This window comes from Mytilus trossulus, chromosome 1 (assembly GCF_036588685.1).
Source record: "Mytilus trossulus isolate FHL-02 chromosome 1, PNRI_Mtr1.1.1.hap1, whole genome shotgun sequence".
In the NCBI taxonomy this organism is placed as follows: Eukaryota; Metazoa; Mollusca; class Bivalvia; order Mytilida; family Mytilidae; genus Mytilus; species Mytilus trossulus.
In genome coordinates this window covers 4,872,106-4,896,031 of record NC_086373.1, presented here as the reverse complement: position 1 = coordinate 4,896,031, position 23,926 = coordinate 4,872,106, and the positions used below count along the sequence as shown (strand labels likewise).

Below are 23,926 nucleotides of genomic sequence, written 5' to 3'. Positions count from 1 at the left end.
GTCAACACTCACTTGAAGTTAGCTCTGAAATCAGGAGTGAAGAGCAATAGCTTGAAACAGTCGAAGGGTACCGGCGCTTCTGGAAGCTTTAAGATTGGGGAAGTAGCTAAACCAGCTAAGAAACCAGCAAAGAAAGTAGTTAAACCTAAAGCAGCCAAGCCAAAGAAGGCAAAGACACCTACCAAAAAGACTGCCGCAAAGAAACCTGCAGCAAAGAAACCAGCAGGTGAAAAGAAAGCAGCTAAACCAAAAGCAAAGAAGCCAGCTGCAAAGAAACCTGCTGCAAAACCTGCTGCCAAATCTGCAAAGAAAGCCACAAAATCTCCCAAGAAGACAAAGGCTGCAGCTAAACCAAAGAAGGCAAAGACACCAAAGAAGAAGTAAATGAAGGAAGCATGATGCTTTTAAAGCTTAAACAGCCCTTTTAAGGGCTACCAAAATTTTTCAAAAAGAATCTGAAATTGTTGCATGGTATTAGTCACAAATAAAATATAGCTTGTCCCATTTTCTAAATCTCTCTTTCTTCTCTGCAATTTATTTCTACTACATGTGAACTTGCTAAGTTTTACTATCTTCCACTCTGGATCGTGCAGTAAATATTTAGTTTTGCTTCTATCTTAAACCCGAAAAAAAATCTTTTTATACAAATTCTTGATCTGTTCAAAATTGCTACTTCCTAACTTTATATATCAAAAAATTTAACACTTCTGTGTCTACGACCATATCACGTTGAAAACACCGGTTCTCGTCCGATCACCGAAGTTAAGCAACGTCGAGCCCGGTTAGTACTTGGATGGGTGACCGCCTGGGAATACCGGGTGTTGTAGACATTTTTTGTGTTCTTATAATTTTGCATTTCTAACAAACATATAATTAGTGTAAAGTTTTGCTTCTGAAAAAAAATATTATATATAAATTTTTGACAAAAATGCTACTACCTAACCTTATATATCAAAAATTTTAACACTTCTGTGTCTACGACCATATCACGTTGAAAACACCGGTTCTCGTCCGATCACCGAAGTTAAGCAACGTCGAGCCCGGTTAGTACTTGGATGGGTGACCGCCTGGGAATACCGGGTGTTGTAGACATTTTTTTACGTATAATTTTGTATTCCTACCAAACATAATGGTTCAATATTTTTTTTACTAATTTATTTGGATGTAATATTCAATGTATTTAGCTATCAATGAAGAAAACAGAAAATAAATCATTCATAAATTTATTTAGTTTTCAATACCCATCTGCATGTTGAAATATTTTTAAGTGAAATACATGCACGTCAAGTTATATACACTTAAGAATTCCACTCCTTACACATGCATGTGGCTATATATATATTTTTAAATTAGGTCTTTGAAAGGTCGTCTGTGATAATATGGTATCCGCCATTTGTCGTCATTTGAAATCGCCTCTTTCTTTTTGACCAGGGCTTATATGATTCACATTTTTTCTGAAAGGATTCTAATTAGCAAAAATTCATTATAGCAAAAACAAATAATAAACAATAAATAATAATTATAGTTTGTAAAGTTCCAGTAAAAACTTCGAATATTTGAAACGTCTTTCATCTCGGTCAAGGAAGTCCCGGTTTCGAAGTTTGCCATCTTTTTGTGCTTTCATATCGAAGGCAAAATCTAAATTTCTGGGAAGTCTCTTTATTTCTGTGTATATCTGAAAGCAAAAACATATAAAGAAATGATTTTACTACAAATTTATATCATTTTTACGGCACAATCTAGTTTTTGTGAAATAATACAACACGTTTTCTGATGAAGAATCGCACGAGTGAAATTGACAAGTTGTACATTAATCGTAAATATTTCTTCACTCGTGGTATTTTGTTTAATTCTTATGACATATTCTGAAAGATAAATTCCTGCTGAAAATTTTCGTGTATCATTTATATAACAAAAAGTACAATTTATTTGAAACAAATGATTAAAACTTGTCGAACAAGCACACAGATTTTCTTGTCGATCTGTTTGAATTAGATTGTCATGAAAGTTTAAGGGTGCTCTCGTCGAGGTCCGCGTTAGTTTGATAATTACACACTGTCGGTGATTTTTGCATATCATTGTAATCTGTCGTTCATTCGCACACATCGTTCAACAACCAAAGCCGCAAAATGTCTGACGCACCAGCACCAGTAGTAAAGACCCCAGCTAAGTCACCAAAGAAGAAAGCTGCAGCTAAACCAAAGAAAGTAGCTACTCATCCAAAATACAGCGAGATGGTCGGAAAGGCTATATCTGCTTTGAAAGAGCGTGGAGGCTCCAGCCGTCAAGCCATCCTCAAGTATATCTTAGCAAACTTCAGCGTTGGTAGCGATGCAAAAACAGTCAACACTCACTTGAAGTTAGCTCTGAAATCAGGAGTGAAGAGCAATAGCTTGAAACAGTCGAAGGGTACCGGCGCTTCTGGAAGCTTTAAGATTGGGGAAGTAGCTAAACCAGCTAAGAAACCAGCAAAGAAAGTAGTTAAACCTAAAGCAGCCAAGCCAAAGAAGGCAAAGACACCTACCAAAAAGACTGCCGCAAAGAAACCTGCAGCAAAGAAACCAGCAGGTGAAAAGAAAGCAGCTAAACCAAAAGCAAAGAAGCCAGCTGCAAAGAAACCTGCTGCAAAACCTGCTGCCAAATCTGCAAAGAAAGCCACAAAATCTCCCAAGAAGACAAAGGCTGCAGCTAAACCAAAGAAGGCAAAGACACCAAAGAAGAAGTAAATGAAGGAAGCATGATGCTTTTAAAGCTTAAACAGCCCTTTTAAGGGCTACCAAAATTTTTCAAAAAGAATCTGAAATTGTTGCATGGTATTAGTCACAAATAAAATATAGCTTGTCCCATTTTCTAAATCTCTCTTTCTTCTCTGCAATTTATTTCTACTACATGTGAACTTGCTAAGTTTTACTATCTTCCACTCTGGATCGTGCAGTAAATATTTAGTTTTGCTTCTATCTTAAACCCGAAAAAAAATCTTTTTATACAAATTCTTGATCTGTTCAAAATTGCTACTTCCTAACTTTATATATCAAAAAATTTAACACTTCTGTGTCTACGACCATATCACGTTGAAAACACCGGTTCTCGTCCGATCACCGAAGTTAAGCAACGTCGAGCCCGGTTAGTACTTGGATGGGTGACCGCCTGGGAATACCGGGTGTTGTAGACATTTTTTGTGTTCTTATAATTTTGCATTTCTAACAAACATATAATTAGTGTAAAGTTTTGCTTCTGAAAAAAAATATTATATATAAATTTTTGACAAAAATGCTACTACCTAACCTTATATATCAAAAATTTTAACACTTCTGTGTCTACGACCATATCACGTTGAAAACACCGGTTCTCGTCCGATCACCGAAGTTAAGCAACGTCGAGCCCGGTTAGTACTTGGATGGGTGACCGCCTGGGAATACCGGGTGTTGTAGACATTTTTTTACGTATAATTTTGTATTCCTACCAAACATAATGGTTCAATATTTTTTTTACTAATTTATTTGGATGTAATATTCAATGTATTTAGCTATCAATGAAGAAAACAGAAAATAAATCATTCATAAATTTATTTAGTTTTCAATACCCATCTGCATGTTGAAATATTTTTAAGTGAAATACATGCACGTCAAGTTATATACACTTAAGAATTCCACTCCTTACACATGCATGTGGCTATATATATATTTTTAAATTAGGTCTTTGAAAGGTCGTCTGTGATAATATGGTATCCGCCATTTGTCGTCATTTGAAATCGCCTCTTTCTTTTTGACCAGGGCTTATATGATTCACATTTTTTCTGAAAGGATTCTAATTAGCAAAAATTCATTATAGCAAAAACAAATAATAAACAATAAATAATAATTATAGTTTGTAAAGTTCCAGTAAAAACTTCGAATATTTGAAACGTCTTTCATCTCGGTCAAGGAAGTCCCGGTTTCGAAGTTTGCCATCTTTGTGTGCTTTCATATCGAAGGCAAAATCTAAATTTCTGGGAAGTCTCTTTATTTCTGTGTATATCTGAAAGCAAAAACATATAAAGAAATGATTTTACTACAAATTTATATCATTTTTACGGCACAATCTAGTTTTTGTGAAATAATACAACACGTTTTCTGATGAAGAATCGCACGAGTGAAATTGACAAGTTGTACATTAATCGTAAATATTTCTTCACTCGTGGTATTTTGTTTAATTCTTATGACATATTCTGAAAGATAAATTCCTGCTGAAAATTTTCGTGTATCATTTATATAACAAAAAGTACAATTTATTTGAAACAAATGATTAAAACTTGTCGAACAAGCACACAGATTTTCTTGTCGATCTGTTTGAATTAGATTGTCATGAAAGTTTAAGGGTGCTCTCGTCGAGGTCCGCGTTAGTTTGATAATTACACACTGTCGGTGATTTTTGCATATCATTGTAATCTGTCGTTCATTCGCACACATCGTTCAACAACCAAAGCCGCAAAATGTCTGACGCACCAGCACCAGTAGTAAAGACCCCAGCTAAGTCACCAAAGAAGAAAGCTGCAGCTAAACCAAAGAAAGTAGCTACTCATCCAAAATACAGCGAGATGGTCGGAAAGGCTATATCTGCTTTGAAAGAGCGTGGAGGCTCCAGCCGTCAAGCCATCCTCAAGTATATCTTAGCAAACTTCAGCGTTGGTAGCGATGCAAAAACAGTCAACACTCACTTGAAGTTAGCTCTGAAATCAGGAGTGAAGAGCAATAGCTTGAAACAGTCGAAGGGTACCGGCGCTTCTGGAAGCTTTAAGATTGGGGAAGTAGCTAAACCAGCTAAGAAACCAGCAAAGAAAGTAGTTAAACCTAAAGCAGCCAAGCCAAAGAAGGCAAAGACACCTACCAAAAAGACTGCCGCAAAGAAACCTGCAGCAAAGAAACCAGCAGGTGAAAAGAAAGCAGCTAAACCAAAAGCAAAGAAGCCAGCTGCAAAGAAACCTGCTGCAAAACCTGCTGCCAAATCTGCAAAGAAAGCCACAAAATCTCCCAAGAAGACAAAGGCTGCAGCTAAACCAAAGAAGGCAAAGACACCAAAGAAGAAGTAAATGAAGGAAGCATGATGCTTTTAAAGCTTAAACAGCCCTTTTAAGGGCTACCAAAATTTTTCAAAAAGAATCTGAAATTGTTGCATGGTATTAGTCACAAATAAAATATAGCTTGTCCCATTTTCTAAATCTCTCTTTCTTCTCTGCAATTTATTTCTACTACATGTGAACTTGCTAAGTTTTACTATCTTCCACTCTGGATCGTGCAGTAAATATTTAGTTTTGCTTCTATCTTAAACCCGAAAAAAAATCTTTTTATACAAATTCTTGATCTGTTCAAAATTGCTACTTCCTAACTTTATATATCAAAAAATTTAACACTTCTGTGTCTACGACCATATCACGTTGAAAACACCGGTTCTCGTCCGATCACCGAAGTTAAGCAACGTCGAGCCCGGTTAGTACTTGGATGGGTGACCGCCTGGGAATACCGGGTGTTGTAGACATTTTTTGTGTTCTTATAATTTTGCATTTCTAACAAACATATAATTAGTGTAAAGTTTTGCTTCTGAAAAAAAATATTATATATAAATTTTTGACAAAAATGCTACTACCTAACCTTATATATCAAAAATTTTAACACTTCTGTGTCTACGACCATATCACGTTGAAAACACCGGTTCTCGTCCGATCACCGAAGTTAAGCAACGTCGAGCCCGGTTAGTACTTGGATGGGTGACCGCCTGGGAATACCGGGTGTTGTAGACATTTTTTTACGTATAATTTTGTATTCCTACCAAACATAATGGTTCAATATTTTTTTTACTAATTTATTTGGATGTAATATTCAATGTATTTAGCTATCAATGAAGAAAACAGAAAATAAATCATTCATAAATTTATTTAGTTTTCAATACCCATCTGCATGTTGAAATATTTTTAAGTGAAATACATGCACGTCAAGTTATATACACTTAAGAATTCCACTCCTTACACATGCATGTGGCTATATATATATTTTTAAATTAGGTCTTTGAAAGGTCGTCTGTGATAATATGGTATCCGCCATTTGTCGTCATTTGAAATCGCCTCTTTCTTTTTGACCAGGGCTTATATGATTCACATTTTTTCTGAAAGGATTCTAATTAGCAAAAATTCATTATAGCAAAAACAAATAATAAACAATAAATAATAATTATAGTTTGTAAAGTTCCAGTAAAAACTTCGAATATTTGAAACGTCTTTCATCTCGGTCAAGGAAGTCCCGGTTTCGAAGTTTGCCATCTTTGTGTGCTTTCATATCGAAGGCAAAATCTAAATTTCTGGGAAGTCTCTTTATTTCTGTGTATATCTGAAAGCAAAAACATATAAAGAAATGATTTTACTACAAATTTATATCATTTTTACGGCACAATCTAGTTTTTGTGAAATAATACAACACGTTTTCTGATGAAGAATCGCACGAGTGAAATTGACAAGTTGTACATTAATCGTAAATATTTCTTCACTCGTGGTATTTTGTTTAATTCTTATGACATATTCTGAAAGATAAATTCCTGCTGAAAATTTTCGTGTATCATTTATATAACAAAAAGTACAATTTATTTGAAACAAATGATTAAAACTTGTCGAACAAGCACACAGATTTTCTTGTCGATCTGTTTGAATTAGATTGTCATGAAAGTTTAAGGGTGCTCTCGTCGAGGTCCGCGTTAGTTTGATAATTACACACTGTCGGTGATTTTTGCATATCATTGTAATCTGTCGTTCATTCGCACACATCGTTCAACAACCAAAGCCGCAAAATGTCTGACGCACCAGCACCAGTAGTAAAGACCCCAGCTAAGTCACCAAAGAAGAAAGCTGCAGCTAAACCAAAGAAAGTAGCTACTCATCCAAAATACAGCGAGATGGTCGGAAAGGCTATATCTGCTTTGAAAGAGCGTGGAGGCTCCAGCCGTCAAGCCATCCTCAAGTATATCTTAGCAAACTTCAGCGTTGGTAGCGATGCAAAAACAGTCAACACTCACTTGAAGTTAGCTCTGAAATCAGGAGTGAAGAGCAATAGCTTGAAACAGTCGAAGGGTACCGGCGCTTCTGGAAGCTTTAAGATTGGGGAAGTAGCTAAACCAGCTAAGAAACCAGCAAAGAAAGTAGTTAAACCTAAAGCAGCCAAGCCAAAGAAGGCAAAGACACCTACCAAAAAGACTGCCGCAAAGAAACCTGCAGCAAAGAAACCAGCAGGTGAAAAGAAAGCAGCTAAACCAAAAGCAAAGAAGCCAGCTGCAAAGAAACCTGCTGCAAAACCTGCTGCCAAATCTGCAAAGAAAGCCACAAAATCTCCCAAGAAGACAAAGGCTGCAGCTAAACCAAAGAAGGCAAAGACACCAAAGAAGAAGTAAATGAAGGAAGCATGATGCTTTTAAAGCTTAAACAGCCCTTTTAAGGGCTACCAAAATTTTTCAAAAAGAATCTGAAATTGTTGCATGGTATTAGTCACAAATAAAATATAGCTTGTCCCATTTTCTAAATCTCTCTTTCTTCTCTGCAATTTATTTCTACTACATGTGAACTTGCTAAGTTTTACTATCTTCCACTCTGGATCGTGCAGTAAATATTTAGTTTTGCTTCTATCTTAAACCCGAAAAAAAATCTTTTTATACAAATTCTTGATCTGTTCAAAATTGCTACTTCCTAACTTTATATATCAAAAAATTTAACACTTCTGTGTCTACGACCATATCACGTTGAAAACACCGGTTCTCGTCCGATCACCGAAGTTAAGCAACGTCGAGCCCGGTTAGTACTTGGATGGGTGACCGCCTGGGAATACCGGGTGTTGTAGACATTTTTTGTGTTCTTATAATTTTGCATTTCTAACAAACATATAATTAGTGTAAAGTTTTGCTTCTGAAAAAAAATATTATATATAAATTTTTGACAAAAATGCTACTACCTAACCTTATATATCAAAAATTTTAACACTTCTGTGTCTACGACCATATCACGTTGAAAACACCGGTTCTCGTCCGATCACCGAAGTTAAGCAACGTCGAGCCCGGTTAGTACTTGGATGGGTGACCGCCTGGGAATACCGGGTGTTGTAGACATTTTTTTACGTATAATTTTGTATTCCTACCAAACATAATGGTTCAATATTTTTTTTACTAATTTATTTGGATGTAATATTCAATGTATTTAGCTATCAATGAAGAAAACAGAAAATAAATCATTCATAAATTTATTTAGTTTTCAATACCCATCTGCATGTTGAAATATTTTTAAGTGAAATACATGCACGTCAAGTTATATACACTTAAGAATTCCACTCCTTACACATGCATGTGGCTATATATATATTTTTAAATTAGGTCTTTGAAAGGTCGTCTGTGATAATATGGTATCCGCCATTTGTCGTCATTTGAAATCGCCTCTTTCTTTTTGACCAGGGCTTATATGATTCACATTTTTTCTGAAAGGATTCTAATTAGCAAAAATTCATTATAGCAAAAACAAATAATAAACAATAAATAATAATTATAGTTTGTAAAGTTCCAGTAAAAACTTCGAATATTTGAAACGTCTTTCATCTCGGTCAAGGAAGTCCCGGTTTCGAAGTTTGCCATCTTTGTGTGCTTTCATATCGAAGGCAAAATCTAAATTTCTGGGAAGTCTCTTTATTTCTGTGTATATCTGAAAGCAAAAACATATAAAGAAATGATTTTACTACAAATTTATATCATTTTTACGGCACAATCTAGTTTTTGTGAAATAATACAACACGTTTTCTGATGAAGAATCGCACGAGTGAAATTGACAAGTTGTACATTAATCGTAAATATTTCTTCACTCGTGGTATTTTGTTTAATTCTTATGACATATTCTGAAAGATAAATTCCTGCTGAAAATTTTCGTGTATCATTTATATAACAAAAAGTACAATTTATTTGAAACAAATGATTAAAACTTGTCGAACAAGCACACAGATTTTCTTGTCGATCTGTTTGAATTAGATTGTCATGAAAGTTTAAGGGTGCTCTCGTCGAGGTCCGCGTTAGTTTGATAATTACACACTGTCGGTGATTTTTGCATATCATTGTAATCTGTCGTTCATTCGCACACATCGTTCAACAACCAAAGCCGCAAAATGTCTGACGCACCAGCACCAGTAGTAAAGACCCCAGCTAAGTCACCAAAGAAGAAAGCTGCAGCTAAACCAAAGAAAGTAGCTACTCATCCAAAATACAGCGAGATGGTCGGAAAGGCTATATCTGCTTTGAAAGAGCGTGGAGGCTCCAGCCGTCAAGCCATCCTCAAGTATATCTTAGCAAACTTCAGCGTTGGTAGCGATGCAAAAACAGTCAACACTCACTTGAAGTTAGCTCTGAAATCAGGAGTGAAGAGCAATAGCTTGAAACAGTCGAAGGGTACCGGCGCTTCTGGAAGCTTTAAGATTGGGGAAGTAGCTAAACCAGCTAAGAAACCAGCAAAGAAAGTAGTTAAACCTAAAGCAGCCAAGCCAAAGAAGGCAAAGACACCTACCAAAAAGACTGCAGCAAAGAAACCAGCAGGTGAAAAGAAAGCAGCTAAACCAAAAGCAAAGAAGCCAGCTGCAAAGAAACCTGCTGCAAAACCTGCTGCCAAATCTGCAAAGAAAGCCACAAAATCTCCCAAGAAGACAAAGGCTGCAGCTAAACCAAAGAAGGCAAAGACACCAAAGAAGAAGTAAATGAAGGAAGCATGATGCTTTTAAAGCTTAAACAGCCCTTTTAAGGGCTACCAAAATTTTTCAAAAAGAATCTGAAATTGTTGCATGGTATTAGTCACAAATAAAATATAGCTTGTCCCATTTTCTAAATCTCTCTTTCTTCTCTGCAATTTATTTCTACTACATGTGAACTTGCTAAGTTTTACTATCTTCCACTCTGGATCGTGCAGTAAATATTTAGTTTTGCTTCTATCTTAAACCCGAAAAAAAATCTTTTTATACAAATTCTTGATCTGTTCAAAATTGCTACTTCCTAACTTTATATATCAAAAAATTTAACACTTCTGTGTCTACGACCATATCACGTTGAAAACACCGGTTCTCGTCCGATCACCGAAGTTAAGCAACGTCGAGCCCGGTTAGTACTTGGATGGGTGACCGCCTGGGAATACCGGGTGTTGTAGACATTTTTTGTGTTCTTATAATTTTGCATTTCTAACAAACATATAATTAGTGTAAAGTTTTGCTTCTGAAAAAAAATATTATATATAAATTTTTGACAAAAATGCTACTACCTAACCTTATATATCAAAAATTTTAACACTTCTGTGTCTACGACCATATCACGTTGAAAACACCGGTTCTCGTCCGATCACCGAAGTTAAGCAACGTCGAGCCCGGTTAGTACTTGGATGGGTGACCGCCTGGGAATACCGGGTGTTGTAGACATTTTTTTACGTATAATTTTGTATTCCTACCAAACATAATGGTTCAATATTTTTTTTACTAATTTATTTGGATGTAATATTCAATGTATTTAGCTATCAATGAAGAAAACAGAAAATAAATCATTCATAAATTTATTTAGTTTTCAATACCCATCTGCATGTTGAAATATTTTTAAGTGAAATACATGCACGTCAAGTTATATACACTTAAGAATTCCACTCCTTACACATGCATGTGGCTATATATATATTTTTAAATTAGGTCTTTGAAAGGTCGTCTGTGATAATATGGTATCCGCCATTTGTCGTCATTTGAAATCGCCTCTTTCTTTTTGACCAGGGCTTATATGATTCACATTTTTTCTGAAAGGATTCTAATTAGCAAAAATTCATTATAGCAAAAACAAATAATAAACAATAAATAATAATTATAGTTTGTAAAGTTCCAGTAAAAACTTCGAATATTTGAAACGTCTTTCATCTCGGTCAAGGAAGTCCCGGTTTCGAAGTTTGCCATCTTTGTGTGCTTTCATATCGAAGGCAAAATCTAAATTTCTGGGAAGTCTCTTTATTTCTGTGTATATCTGAAAGCAAAAACATATAAAGAAATGATTTTACTACAAATTTATATCATTTTTACGGCACAATCTAGTTTTTGTGAAATAATACAACACGTTTTCTGATGAAGAATCGCACGAGTGAAATTGACAAGTTGTACATTAATCGTAAATATTTCTTCACTCGTGGTATTTTGTTTAATTCTTATGACATATTCTGAAAGATAAATTCCTGCTGAAAATTTTCGTGTATCATTTATATAACAAAAAGTACAATTTATTTGAAACAAATGATTAAAACTTGTCGAACAAGCACACAGATTTTCTTGTCGATCTGTTTGAATTAGATTGTCATGAAAGTTTAAGGGTGCTCTCGTCGAGGTCCGCGTTAGTTTGATAATTACACACTGTCGGTGATTTTTGCATATCATTGTAATCTGTCGTTCATTCGCACACATCGTTCAACAACCAAAGCCGCAAAATGTCTGACGCACCAGCACCAGTAGTAAAGACCCCAGCTAAGTCACCAAAGAAGAAAGCTGCAGCTAAACCAAAGAAAGTAGCTACTCATCCAAAATACAGCGAGATGGTCGGAAAGGCTATATCTGCTTTGAAAGAGCGTGGAGGCTCCAGCCGTCAAGCCATCCTCAAGTATATCTTAGCAAACTTCAGCGTTGGTAGCGATGCAAAAACAGTCAACACTCACTTGAAGTTAGCTCTGAAATCAGGAGTGAAGAGCAATAGCTTGAAACAGTCGAAGGGTACCGGCGCTTCTGGAAGCTTTAAGATTGGGGAAGTAGCTAAACCAGCTAAGAAACCAGCAAAGAAAGTAGTTAAACCTAAAGCAGCCAAGCCAAAGAAGGCAAAGACACCTACCAAAAAGACTGCCGCAAAGAAACCTGCAGCAAAGAAACCAGCAGGTGAAAAGAAAGCAGCTAAACCAAAAGCAAAGAAGCCAGCTGCAAAGAAACCTGCTGCAAAACCTGCTGCCAAATCTGCAAAGAAAGCCACAAAATCTCCCAAGAAGACAAAGGCTGCAGCTAAACCAAAGAAGGCAAAGACACCAAAGAAGAAGTAAATGAAGGAAGCATGATGCTTTTAAAGCTTAAACAGCCCTTTTAAGGGCTACCAAAATTTTTCAAAAAGAATCTGAAATTGTTGCATGGTATTAGTCACAAATAAAATATAGCTTGTCCCATTTTCTAAATCTCTCTTTCTTCTCTGCAATTTATTTCTACTACATGTGAACTTGCTAAGTTTTACTATCTTCCACTCTGGATCGTGCAGTAAATATTTAGTTTTGCTTCTATCTTAAACCCGAAAAAAAATCTTTTTATACAAATTCTTGATCTGTTCAAAATTGCTACTTCCTAACTTTATATATCAAAAAATTTAACACTTCTGTGTCTACGACCATATCACGTTGAAAACACCGGTTCTCGTCCGATCACCGAAGTTAAGCAACGTCGAGCCCGGTTAGTACTTGGATGGGTGACCGCCTGGGAATACCGGGTGTTGTAGACATTTTTTGTGTTCTTATAATTTTGCATTTCTAACAAACATATAATTAGTGTAAAGTTTTGCTTCTGAAAAAAAATATTATATATAAATTTTTGACAAAAATGCTACTACCTAACCTTATATATCAAAAATTTTAACACTTCTGTGTCTACGACCATATCACGTTGAAAACACCGGTTCTCGTCCGATCACCGAAGTTAAGCAACGTCGAGCCCGGTTAGTACTTGGATGGGTGACCGCCTGGGAATACCGGGTGTTGTAGACATTTTTTTACGTATAATTTTGTATTCCTACCAAACATAATGGTTCAATATTTTTTTTACTAATTTATTTGGATGTAATATTCAATGTATTTAGCTATCAATGAAGAAAACAGAAAATAAATCATTCATAAATTTATTTAGTTTTCAATACCCATCTGCATGTTGAAATATTTTTAAGTGAAATACATGCACGTCAAGTTATATACACTTAAGAATTCCACTCCTTACACATGCATGTGGCTATATATATATTTTTAAATTAGGTCTTTGAAAGGTCGTCTGTGATAATATGGTATCCGCCATTTGTCGTCATTTGAAATCGCCTCTTTCTTTTTGACCAGGGCTTATATGATTCACATTTTTTCTGAAAGGATTCTAATTAGCAAAAATTCATTATAGCAAAAACAAATAATAAACAATAAATAATAATTATAGTTTGTAAAGTTCCAGTAAAAACTTCGAATATTTGAAACGTCTTTCATCTCGGTCAAGGAAGTCCCGGTTTCGAAGTTTGCCATCTTTGTGTGCTTTCATATCGAAGGCAAAATCTAAATTTCTGGGAAGTCTCTTTATTTCTGTGTATATCTGAAAGCAAAAACATATAAAGAAATGATTTTACTACAAATTTATATCATTTTTACGGCACAATCTAGTTTTTGTGAAATAATACAACACGTTTTCTGATGAAGAATCGCACGAGTGAAATTGACAAGTTGTACATTAATCGTAAATATTTCTTCACTCGTGGTATTTTGTTTAATTCTTATGACATATTCTGAAAGATAAATTCCTGCTGAAAATTTTCGTGTATCATTTATATAACAAAAAGTACAATTTATTTGAAACAAATGATTAAAACTTGTCGAACAAGCACACAGATTTTCTTGTCGATCTGTTTGAATTAGATTGTCATGAAAGTTTAAGGGTGCTCTCGTCGAGGTCCGCGTTAGTTTGATAATTACACACTGTCGGTGATTTTTGCATATCATTGTAATCTGTCGTTCATTCGCACACATCGTTCAACAACCAAAGCCGCAAAATGTCTGACGCACCAGCACCAGTAGTAAAGACCCCAGCTAAGTCACCAAAGAAGAAAGCTGCAGCTAAACCAAAGAAAGTAGCTACTCATCCAAAATACAGCGAGATGGTCGGAAAGGCTATATCTGCTTTGAAAGAGCGTGGAGGCTCCAGCCGTCAAGCCATCCTCAAGTATATCTTAGCAAACTTCAGCGTTGGTAGCGATGCTAAAACAGTCAACACTCACTTGAAGTTAGCTCTGAAATCAGGAGTGAAGAGCAATAGCTTGAAACAGTCGAAGGGTACCGGCGCTTCTGGAAGCTTTAAGATTGGGGAAGTAGCTAAACCAGCTAAGAAACCAGCAAAGAAAGTAGTTAAACCTAAAGCAGCCAAGCCAAAGAAGGCAAAGACACCTACCAAAAAGACTGCCGCAAAGAAACCTGCAGCAAAGAAACCAGCAGGTGAAAAGAAAGCAGCTAAACCAAAAGCAAAGAAGCCAGCTGCAAAGAAACCTGCTGCAAAACCTGCTGCCAAATCTGCAAAGAAAGCCACAAAATCTCCCAAGAAGACAAAGGCTGCAGCTAAACCAAAGAAGGCAAAGACACCAAAGAAGAAGTAAATGAAGGAAGCATGATGCTTTTAAAGCTTAAACAGCCCTTTTAAGGGCTACCAAAATTTTTCAAAAAGAATCTGAAATTGTTGCATGGTATTAGTCACAAATAAAATATAGCTTGTCCCATTTTCTAAATCTCTCTTTCTTCTCTGCAATTTATTTCTACTACATGTGAACTTGCTAAGTTTTACTATCTTCCACTCTGGATCGTGCAGTAAATATTTAGTTTTGCTTCTATCTTAAACCCGAAAAAAAATCTTTTTATACAAATTCTTGATCTGTTCAAAATTGCTACTTCCTAACTTTATATATCAAAAAATTTAACACTTCTGTGTCTACGACCATATCACGTTGAAAACACCGGTTCTCGTCCGATCACCGAAGTTAAGCAACGTCGAGCCCGGTTAGTACTTGGATGGGTGACCGCCTGGGAATACCGGGTGTTGTAGACATTTTTTGTGTTCTTATAATTTTGCATTTCTAACAAACATATAATTAGTGTAAAGTTTTGCTTCTGAAAAAAAATATTATATATAAATTTTTGACAAAAATGCTACTACCTAACCTTATATATCAAAAATTTTAACACTTCTGTGTCTACGACCATATCACGTTGAAAACACCGGTTCTCGTCCGATCACCGAAGTTAAGCAACGTCGAGCCCGGTTAGTACTTGGATGGGTGACCGCCTGGGAATACCGGGTGTTGTAGACATTTTTTTACGTATAATTTTGTATTCCTACCAAACATAATGGTTCAATATTTTTTTTACTAATTTATTTGGATGTAATATTCAATGTATTTAGCTATCAATGAAGAAAACAGAAAATAAATCATTCATAAATTTATTTAGTTTTCAATACCCATCTGCATGTTGAAATATTTTTAAGTGAAATACATGCACGTCAAGTTATATACACTTAAGAATTCCACTCCTTACACATGCATGTGGCTATATATATATTTTTAAATTAGGTCTTTGAAAGGTCGTCTGTGATAATATGGTATCCGCCATTTGTCGTCATTTGAAATCGCCTCTTTCTTTTTGACCAGGGCTTATATGATTCACATTTTTTCTGAAAGGATTCTAATTAGCAAAAATTCATTATAGCAAAAACAAATAATAAACAATAAATAATAATTATAGTTTGTAAAGTTCCAGTAAAAACTTCGAATATTTGAAACGTCTTTCATCTCGGTCAAGGAAGTCCCGGTTTCGAAGTTTGCCATCTTTGTGTGCTTTCATATCGAAGGCAAAATCTAAATTTCTGGGAAGTCTCTTTATTTCTGTGTATATCTGAAAGCAAAAACATATAAAGAAATGATTTTACTACAAATTTATATCATTTTTACGGCACAATCTAGTTTTTGTGAAATAATACAACACGTTTTCTGATGAAGAATCGCACGAGTGAAATTGACAAGTTGTACATTAATCGTAAATATTTCTTCACTCGTGGTATTTTGTTTAATTCTTATGACATATTCTGAAAGATAAATTCCTGCTGAAAATTTTCGTGTATCATTTATATAACAAAAAGTACAATTTATTTGAAACAAATGATTAAAACTTGTCGAACAAGCACACAGATTTTCTTGTCGATCTGTTTGAATTAGATTGTCATGAAAGTTTAAGGGTGCTCTCGTCGAGGTCCGCGTTAGTTTGATAATTACACACTGTCGGTGATTTTTGCATATCATTGTAATCTGTCGTTCATTCGCACACATCGTTCAACAACCAAAGCCGCAAAATGTCTGACGCACCAGCACCAGTAGTAAAGACCCCAGCTAAGTCACCAAAGAAGAAAGCTGCAGCTAAACCAAAGAAAGTAGCTACTCATCCAAAATACAGCGAGATGGTCGGAAAGGCTATATCTGCTTTGAAAGAGCGTGGAGGCTCCAGCCGTCAAGCCATCCTCAAGTATATCTTAGCAAACTTCAGCGTTGGTAGCGATGCAAAAACAGTCAACACTCACTTGAAGTTAGCTCTGAAATCAGGAGTGAAGAGCAATAGCTTGAAACAGTCGAAGGGTACCGGCGCTTCTGGAAGCTTTAAGATTGGGGAAGTAGCTAAACCAGCTAAGAAACCAGCAAAGAAAGTAGTTAAACCTAAAGCAGCCAAGCCAAAGAAGGCAAAGACACCTACCAAAAAGACTGCCGCAAAGAAACCTGCAGCAAAGAAACCAGCAGGTGAAAAGAAAGCAGCTAAACCAAAAGCAAAGAAGCCAGCTGCAAAGAAACCTGCTGCAAAACCTGCTGCCAAATCTGCAAAGAAAGCCACAAAATCTCCCAAGAAGACAAAGGCTGCAGCTAAACCAAAGAAGGCAAAGACACCAAAGAAGAAGTAAATGAAGGAAGCATGATGCTTTTAAAGCTTAAACAGCCCTTTTAAGGGCTACCAAAATTTTTCAAAAAGAATCTGAAATTGTTGCATGGTATTAGTCACAAATAAAATATAGCTTGTCCCATTTTCTAAATCTCTCTTTCTTCTCTGCAATTTATTTCTACTACATGTGAACTTGCTAAGTTTTACTATCTTCCACTCTGGATCGTGCAGTAAATATTTAGTTTTGCTTCTATCTTAAACCCGAAAAAAAATCTTTTTATACAAATTCTTGATCTGTTCAAAATTGCTACTTCCTAACTTTATATATCAAAAAATTTAACACTTCTGTGTCTACGACCATATCACGTTGAAAACACCGGTTCTCGTCCGATCACCGAAGTTAAGCAACGTCGAGCCCGGTTAGTACTTGGATGGGTGACCGCCTGGGAATACCGGGTGTTGTAGACATTTTTTGTGTTCTTATAATTTTGCATTTCTAACAAACATATAATTAGTGTAAAGTTTTGCTTCTGAAAAAAAATATTATATATAAATTTTTGACAAAAATGCTACTACCTAACCTTATATATCAAAAATTTTAACACTTCTGTGTCTACGACCATATCACGTTGAAAACACCGGTTCTCGTCCGATCACCGAAGTTAAGCAACGTCGAGCCCGGTTAGTACTTGGATGGGTGACCGCCTGGGAATACCGGGTGTTGTAGACATTTTTTTACGTATAATTTTGTATTCCTACCAAACATAATGGTTCAATATTTTTTTTACTAATTTATTTGGATGTAATATTCAATGTATTTAGCTATCAATGAAGAAAACAGAAAATAAATCATTCATAAATTTATTTAGTTTTCAATACCCATCTGCATGTTGAAATATTTTTAAGTGAAATACATGCACGTCAAGTTATATACACTTAAGAATTCCACTCCTTACACATGCATGTGGCTATATATATATTTTTAAATTAGGTCTTTGAAAGGTCGTCTGTGATAATATGGTATCCGCCATTTGTCGTCATTTGAAATCGCCTCTTTCTTTTTGACCAGGGCTTATATGATTCACATTTTTTCTGAAAGGATTCTAATTAGCAAAAATTCATTATAGCAAAAACAAATAATAAACAATAAATAATAATTATAGTTTGTAAAGTTCCAGTAAAAACTTCGAATATTTGAAACGTCTTTCATCTCGGTCAAGGAAGTCCCGGTTTCGAAGTTTGCCATCTTTGTGTGCTTTCATATCGAAGGCAAAATCTAAATTTCTGGGAAGTCTCTTTATTTCTGTGTATATCTGAAAGCAAAAACATATAAAGAAATGATTTTACTACAAATTTATATCATTTTTACGGCACAATCTAGTTTTTGTGAAATAATACAACACGTTTTCTGATGAAGAATCGCACGAGTGAAATTGACAAGTTGTACATTAATCGTAAATATTTCTTCACTCGTGGTATTTTGTTTAATTCTTATGACATATTCTGAAAGATAAATTCCTGCTGAAAATTTTCGTGTATCATTTATATAACAAAAAGTACAATTTATTTGAAACAAATGATTAAAACTTGTCGAACAAGCACACAGATTTTCTTGTCGATCTGTTTGAATTAGATTGTCATGAAAGTTTAAGGGTGCTCTCGTCGAGGTCCGCGTTAGTTTGATAATTACACACTGTCGGTGATTTTTGCATATCATTGTAATCTGTCGTTCATTCGCACACATCGTTCAACAACCAAAGCCGCAAAATGTCTGACGCACCAGCACCAGTAGTAAAGACCCCAGCTAAGTCACCAAAGAAGAAAGCTGCAGCTAAACCAAAGAAAGTAGCTACTCATCCAAAATACAGCGAGATGGTCGGAAAGGCTATATCTGCTTTGAAAGAGCGTGGAGGCTCCAGCCGTCAAGCCATCCTCAAGTATATCTTAGCAAACTTCAGCGTTGGTAGCGATGCAAAAACAGTCAACACTCACTTGAAGTTAGCTCTGAAATCAGGAGTGAAGAGCAATAGCTTGAAACAGTCGAAGGGTACCGGCGCTTCTGGAAGCTTTAAGATTGGGGAAGTAGCTAAACCAGCTAAGAAACCAGCAAAGAAAGTAGTTAAACCTAAAGCAGCCAAGCCAAAGAAGGCAAAGACACCTACCAAAAAGACTGCCGCAAAGAAACCTGCAGCAAAGAAACCAGCAGGTGAAAAGAAAGCAGCTAAACCAAAAGCAAAGAAGCCAGCTGCAAAGAAACCTGCTGCAAAACCTGCTGCCAAATCTGCAAAGAAAGCCACAAAATCTCCCAAGAAGACAAAGGCTGCAGCTAAACCAAAGAAGGCAAAGACACCAAAGAAGAAGTAAATGAAGGAAGCATGATGCTTTTAAAGCTTAAACAGCCCTTTTAAGGGCTACCAAAATTTTTCAAAAAGAATCTGAAATTGTTGCATGGTATTAGTCACAAATAAAATATAGCTTGTCCCATTTTCTAAATCTCTCTTTCTTCTCTGCAATTTATTTCTACTACATGTGAACTTGCTAAGTTTTACTATCTTCCACTCTGGATCGTGCAGTAAATATTTAGTTTTGCTTCTATCTTAAACCCGAAAAAAAATCTTTTTATACAAATTCTTGATCTGTTCAAAATTGCTACTTCCTAACTTTATATATCAAAAAATTTAACACTTCTGTGTCTACGACCATATCACGTTGAAAACACCGGTTCTCGTCCGATCACCGAAGTTAAGCAACGTCGAGCCCGGTTAGTACTTGGATGGGTGACCGCCTGGGAATACCGGGTGTTGTAGACATTTTTTGTGTTCTTATAATTTTGCATTTCTAACAAACATATAATTAGTGTAAAGTTTTGCTTCTGAAAAAAAATATTATATATAAATTTTTGACAAAAATGCTACTACCTAACCTTATATATCAAAAATTTTAACACTTCTGTGTCTACGACCATATCACGTTGAAAACACCGGTTCTCGTCCGATCACCGAAGTTAAGCAACGTCGAGCCCGGTTAGTACTTGGATGGGTGACCGCCTGGGAATACCGGGTGTTGTAGACATTTTTTTACGTATAATTTTGTATTCCTACCAAACATAATGGTTCAATATTTTTTTTACTAATTTATTTGGATGTAATATTCAATGTATTTAGCTATCAATGAAGAAAACAGAAAATAAATCATTCATAAATTTATTTAGTTTTCAATACCCATCTGCATGTTGAAATATTTTAAAGTGAAATACATGCACGTCAAGTTATATACACTTAAGAATTCCACTCCTTACACATGCATGTGGCTATATATATATTTTTAAATTAGGTCTTTGAAAGGTCGTCTGTGATAATATGGTATCCGCCATTTGTCGTCATTTGAAATCGCCTCTTTCTTTTTGACCAGGGCTTATATGATTCACATTTTTTCTGAAAGGATTCTAATTAGCAAAAATTCATTATAGCAAAAACAAATAATAAACAATAAATAATAATTATAGTTTGTAAAGTTCCAGTAAAAACTTCGAATATTTGAAACGTCTTTCATCTCGGTCAAGGAAGTCCCGGTTTCGAAGTTTGCCATCTTTGTGTGCTTTCATATCGAAGGCAAAATCTAAATTTCTGGGAAGTCTCTTTATTTCTGTGTATATCTGAAAGCAAAAACATATAAAGAAATGATTTTACTACAAATTTATATCATTTTTACGGCACAATCTAGTTTTTGTGAAATAATACAACACGTTTTCTGATGAAGAATCGCACGAGTGAAATTGACAAGTTGTACATTAATCGTAAATATTTCTTCACTCGTGGTATTTTGTTTAATTCTTATGACATATTCTGAAAGATAAATTCCTGCTGAAAATTTTCGTGTATCATTTATATAACAAAAAGTACAATTTATTTGAAACAAATGATTAAAACTTGTCGAACAAGCACACAGATTTTCTTGTCGATCTGTTTGAATTAGATTGTCATGAAAGTTTAAGGGTGCTCTCGTCGAGGTCCGCGTTAGTTTGATAATTACACACTGTCGGTGATTTTTGCATATCATTGGTAGTGAGTCCAATGGTGTCACACACATGCATTTAGTTACTGAGCACTGATTGTTATTTATATGTAAACTTAGTTTCTTACTTTATGTACAGGCATTGATATTTCAGATATTTCAGCTATTTATTTAGATATTACATTAAGATATTTATATACAGGTTGTGTAAACTTAGGTTCAGAAAATTTTCTACTATTTTTTTTTTTTTTTTTATATATATATTTAGTCACGCTTCTTCTCCAATAGGGAGTAGTAGTTTGGTAATTTAAGTATGTCTGATTCAGAAGACATTACTGTGATAGAACGATTTATTGATGGTCTCCATGAAAAAGTTATGGACAGAACTTATATGTCCCAAAATTTAATTAATATGGATACAGGTTCAGAAACATCAGAATTAGAGAGTGAATCAGATATTGGCCAAGACCCATGGCAATATCAAAAAAGTAAAAGGAAACGTGTTAACAGTCAACAACACGACTCTTATAGTAGTGTGTTACAGGATACTGTAAAAAGGGCCCCCGTTAAAAGACTAATTAATAGTCCAAAACAGCCTAAAAAATATGTGTTAATAGTTTCTAATAGAGACGAAAAACTTGGATTAAAAAATCCAATACAAATACAAAAACTAATGAGTTCTTCTGTAGGTATTGTAAAAGAGCTCGGGGCAACAAGAACTGGTCATTTAATGGTTGTTTGTTTTGATAAACACCAGTTCAATCAATTGTCCAAACTTACACATCTAGGACAATGGTCAGTAAATGTGTTTCAGCCTAAATCGCTGAACACTACTATAGGTTGTATTTACAATGTTTCACTTGATATAGAAGAATCAGATTTACAGGACATTCTAGAGAAACAACAGGTCAGTCGATTTCAGAGACTAACATATTATGACATTAATACTAAAACTAGGGTTCCGTCAAAAACTCTAAAACTGTTTTTTAACACAACAGAGTTACCACCCAGAGTGTTGATAGGTTTTAAGAGTCACAAAACAAAACTCTTTGTTCCAAAACCAACTCAATGTTTTAAATGTCAGGGTTTTGGACATATGCAAAGAGAATGTAGAAATAGTGTAAAATGTGTAAGGTGTGGGGAAGACCATAAAGATAGGGAGTGTAAAGTTAAGGCTAAATGTGCAAATTGCAACGGTGACCACCCAGCTACGAGTAAAGATTGCCCAAAGAAAATACAAAATGAAAAAATAATAAAAAGAGTGTGTAAAGAAAAATGCTCAGTTAAAGAAGCAAGAACACATGTTCTTAAAGAGTCAAAACAAAATCCTTTACAGGGTAAAAAGGAAAACCTTCCTAAAGAGCATGAAAAGATTTCTCTAACAAAGGGCTTATTTCAACAGCTCACAGAGTTTGACAATTTTATTCTCTTAATAATTATGACAGCAATACAGGTTCCAACATTATCTGATAATGAACAAAAAGTCAGTGTTGTAGCTGACATGGTATTAGAATTGCTTGGTGTACACGTTAACCAAGAATATATACTAGATAAACTTACATTAATAAACTAAGTTTTATTTATACTTGTATTTAATAATGAAATATATACTATTTACATTCATGTCAATTATAATGTATACTTTAATCATACTCATGGCTTTACAACTTAGTTTGGCACATTGGAACTGTCAGGGAATTCGGTCACACATACCGGAGTTTATATGGCACTTAAACAATATTAAAGATACGCCAAATATTTTATGTTTTCAAGAAACTTTTTGTAATCTCGAAAAAGATTACCCTGAAATACCAGGTTACACACTCGCAACATTCTCAAGTCGAGGTGTTAACAGAGGTGGAACAGCCATTTATGTTAAACAATATATTAACTATAGTACAGTTGATTTTCAGAGTACATTTGAAACTTCTGCAATTTATATTATACATAATAGTAAGAAATTACTGATACTTAATTTATATGACCCTAAATTAGACACTAAATATGAAGACTATGATACTCTTCTTAGTCAAATTACAACAGAATACATATTATGTGGTGACTTTAATGCTCACCATACATTATGGGGGAAAAGAATCGATACTAAAGGTAGAGAACTTTTTAAGTGTATTCAAGATAATAATATATGTCTTTTAAACGAAGGATCAGGAACAAGACTGAATCCGATTAATTTAGAAACATCATGTTTAGATCTGACTTTTTGTAGTCCTAATATTGGACAAAAAATTAATTGGTTGGTAGATCAACATTCCACCTTTGGAAGTGATCATTTTTGTGTGTACATTGATTCTAATATATATATTGGTGATTACAACAGTGATTTCTCCCCTAAATGGAATTTTAAGAGAGCAAATTGGAAAAGCTTCACGAAAGAATGTGACATTAAATTTACAGAGAATTTAATTACAGATGATATACAGCAAACTAACAATACATTAACCACTGAATTGATTAATATAGCATGTACCCATATTCCTATTAAGAAATTTCATAAAACAAACAAACCTTGTGTTCCTTGGTGGACAAAGGAATGTACTTCAGCTATAAAAGCTAGAAACAAAGCTAGAAATAGAGCAAGACATACTGGAAGTGGCAATGATTTTAAAATTTATAAAGATAAAGAAAGATTTTGTAAAAAAGTATTAAAAGATACACAGGACAACCATTGGTCAAATTACTGTACTAGTCTCAATTGTAATAATAACATTTCAGATCTATGGCATAATGTAAAAAAGATGTTAGGGAAGATAAGTTCTAGGACAAACATTCCTATTCTGAAATATTTTAATAGATTTATTACAGATACGAAAGAAAAAGCAAACGTATTTGCAGAAAATTACTGCAAAGTCAGTAGTACATCAAATTACAATAACGACTTCAAAGAATTTAAGACTAAAACAGAAAAAGAAGAGATAAATGATTTTATTGAATATTACAAAATTAATACAGATTGTTTTAATGAAAAATTTACATTGCAAGAATTTAAAGATGCAATAGCTGATACTAATGATAGCTCGCCGGGAAAAGATAGAACAACTTATAGTATGTTTCGCCATTTATCCAATAAAACCTTAAGCATATTTTTACTATTTATTAATAAAATTTGGATGTTACAAGAACTTCCAAAGGAATGGAAACAATCAACAATTA

At 34.7% G+C, this 23,926-nt stretch overlaps 18 non-coding genes across 18 annotated transcripts; all 18 read left to right on the top strand.

The window, feature by feature from the left end:
- The first annotated feature begins 711 nt into the window (after window positions 1-711).
- LOC134699433 (5S ribosomal RNA) lies at window positions 712-830 on the top strand. Its single transcript, XR_010103591.1, has one exon. It is a non-coding gene; the product is annotated as a 5S ribosomal RNA (ribosomal RNA).
- Window positions 831-973: 143 nt separating this feature from the next.
- LOC134699429 (5S ribosomal RNA) lies at window positions 974-1,092 on the top strand. The gene has a single exon (XR_010103589.1). It is a non-coding gene; the product is annotated as a 5S ribosomal RNA (ribosomal RNA).
- Window positions 1,093-3,053: 1,961 nt separating this feature from the next.
- LOC134699421 (5S ribosomal RNA) lies at window positions 3,054-3,172 on the top strand. Its single transcript, XR_010103584.1, has one exon. It is a non-coding gene; the product is annotated as a 5S ribosomal RNA (ribosomal RNA).
- A 143-nt stretch (window positions 3,173-3,315) lies between these two features.
- LOC134699406 (5S ribosomal RNA) lies at window positions 3,316-3,434 on the top strand. The gene has a single exon (XR_010103575.1). It is a non-coding gene; the product is annotated as a 5S ribosomal RNA (ribosomal RNA).
- A 1,961-nt stretch (window positions 3,435-5,395) lies between these two features.
- LOC134699400 (5S ribosomal RNA) lies at window positions 5,396-5,514 on the top strand. The gene has a single exon (XR_010103574.1). It is a non-coding gene; the product is annotated as a 5S ribosomal RNA (ribosomal RNA).
- Window positions 5,515-5,657: 143 nt separating this feature from the next.
- LOC134699394 (5S ribosomal RNA) lies at window positions 5,658-5,776 on the top strand. The gene has a single exon (XR_010103571.1). It is a non-coding gene; the product is annotated as a 5S ribosomal RNA (ribosomal RNA).
- A 1,961-nt stretch (window positions 5,777-7,737) lies between these two features.
- LOC134699387 (5S ribosomal RNA) lies at window positions 7,738-7,856 on the top strand. Its single transcript, XR_010103569.1, has one exon. It is a non-coding gene; the product is annotated as a 5S ribosomal RNA (ribosomal RNA).
- Window positions 7,857-7,999: 143 nt separating this feature from the next.
- Window positions 8,000-8,118, top strand: LOC134699380 (5S ribosomal RNA). Its single transcript, XR_010103566.1, has one exon. It is a non-coding gene; the product is annotated as a 5S ribosomal RNA (ribosomal RNA).
- A 1,946-nt stretch (window positions 8,119-10,064) lies between these two features.
- On the top strand, window positions 10,065-10,183 carry LOC134699373 (5S ribosomal RNA). The gene has a single exon (XR_010103565.1). It is a non-coding gene; the product is annotated as a 5S ribosomal RNA (ribosomal RNA).
- A 143-nt stretch (window positions 10,184-10,326) lies between these two features.
- On the top strand, window positions 10,327-10,445 carry LOC134699365 (5S ribosomal RNA). The gene has a single exon (XR_010103564.1). It is a non-coding gene; the product is annotated as a 5S ribosomal RNA (ribosomal RNA).
- Window positions 10,446-12,406: 1,961 nt separating this feature from the next.
- On the top strand, window positions 12,407-12,525 carry LOC134699357 (5S ribosomal RNA). The gene has a single exon (XR_010103563.1). It is a non-coding gene; the product is annotated as a 5S ribosomal RNA (ribosomal RNA).
- Window positions 12,526-12,668: 143 nt separating this feature from the next.
- Window positions 12,669-12,787, top strand: LOC134699349 (5S ribosomal RNA). The gene has a single exon (XR_010103562.1). It is a non-coding gene; the product is annotated as a 5S ribosomal RNA (ribosomal RNA).
- A 1,961-nt stretch (window positions 12,788-14,748) lies between these two features.
- LOC134699343 (5S ribosomal RNA) lies at window positions 14,749-14,867 on the top strand. The gene has a single exon (XR_010103561.1). It is a non-coding gene; the product is annotated as a 5S ribosomal RNA (ribosomal RNA).
- A 143-nt stretch (window positions 14,868-15,010) lies between these two features.
- LOC134699330 (5S ribosomal RNA) lies at window positions 15,011-15,129 on the top strand. Its single transcript, XR_010103559.1, has one exon. It is a non-coding gene; the product is annotated as a 5S ribosomal RNA (ribosomal RNA).
- Window positions 15,130-17,090: 1,961 nt separating this feature from the next.
- LOC134699324 (5S ribosomal RNA) lies at window positions 17,091-17,209 on the top strand. Its single transcript, XR_010103558.1, has one exon. It is a non-coding gene; the product is annotated as a 5S ribosomal RNA (ribosomal RNA).
- Window positions 17,210-17,352: 143 nt separating this feature from the next.
- On the top strand, window positions 17,353-17,471 carry LOC134699317 (5S ribosomal RNA). The gene has a single exon (XR_010103557.1). It is a non-coding gene; the product is annotated as a 5S ribosomal RNA (ribosomal RNA).
- A 1,961-nt stretch (window positions 17,472-19,432) lies between these two features.
- Window positions 19,433-19,551, top strand: LOC134699311 (5S ribosomal RNA). Its single transcript, XR_010103556.1, has one exon. It is a non-coding gene; the product is annotated as a 5S ribosomal RNA (ribosomal RNA).
- Window positions 19,552-19,694: 143 nt separating this feature from the next.
- On the top strand, window positions 19,695-19,813 carry LOC134699305 (5S ribosomal RNA). Its single transcript, XR_010103554.1, has one exon. It is a non-coding gene; the product is annotated as a 5S ribosomal RNA (ribosomal RNA).
- Window positions 19,814-23,926: the final 4,113 nt, after the last annotated feature.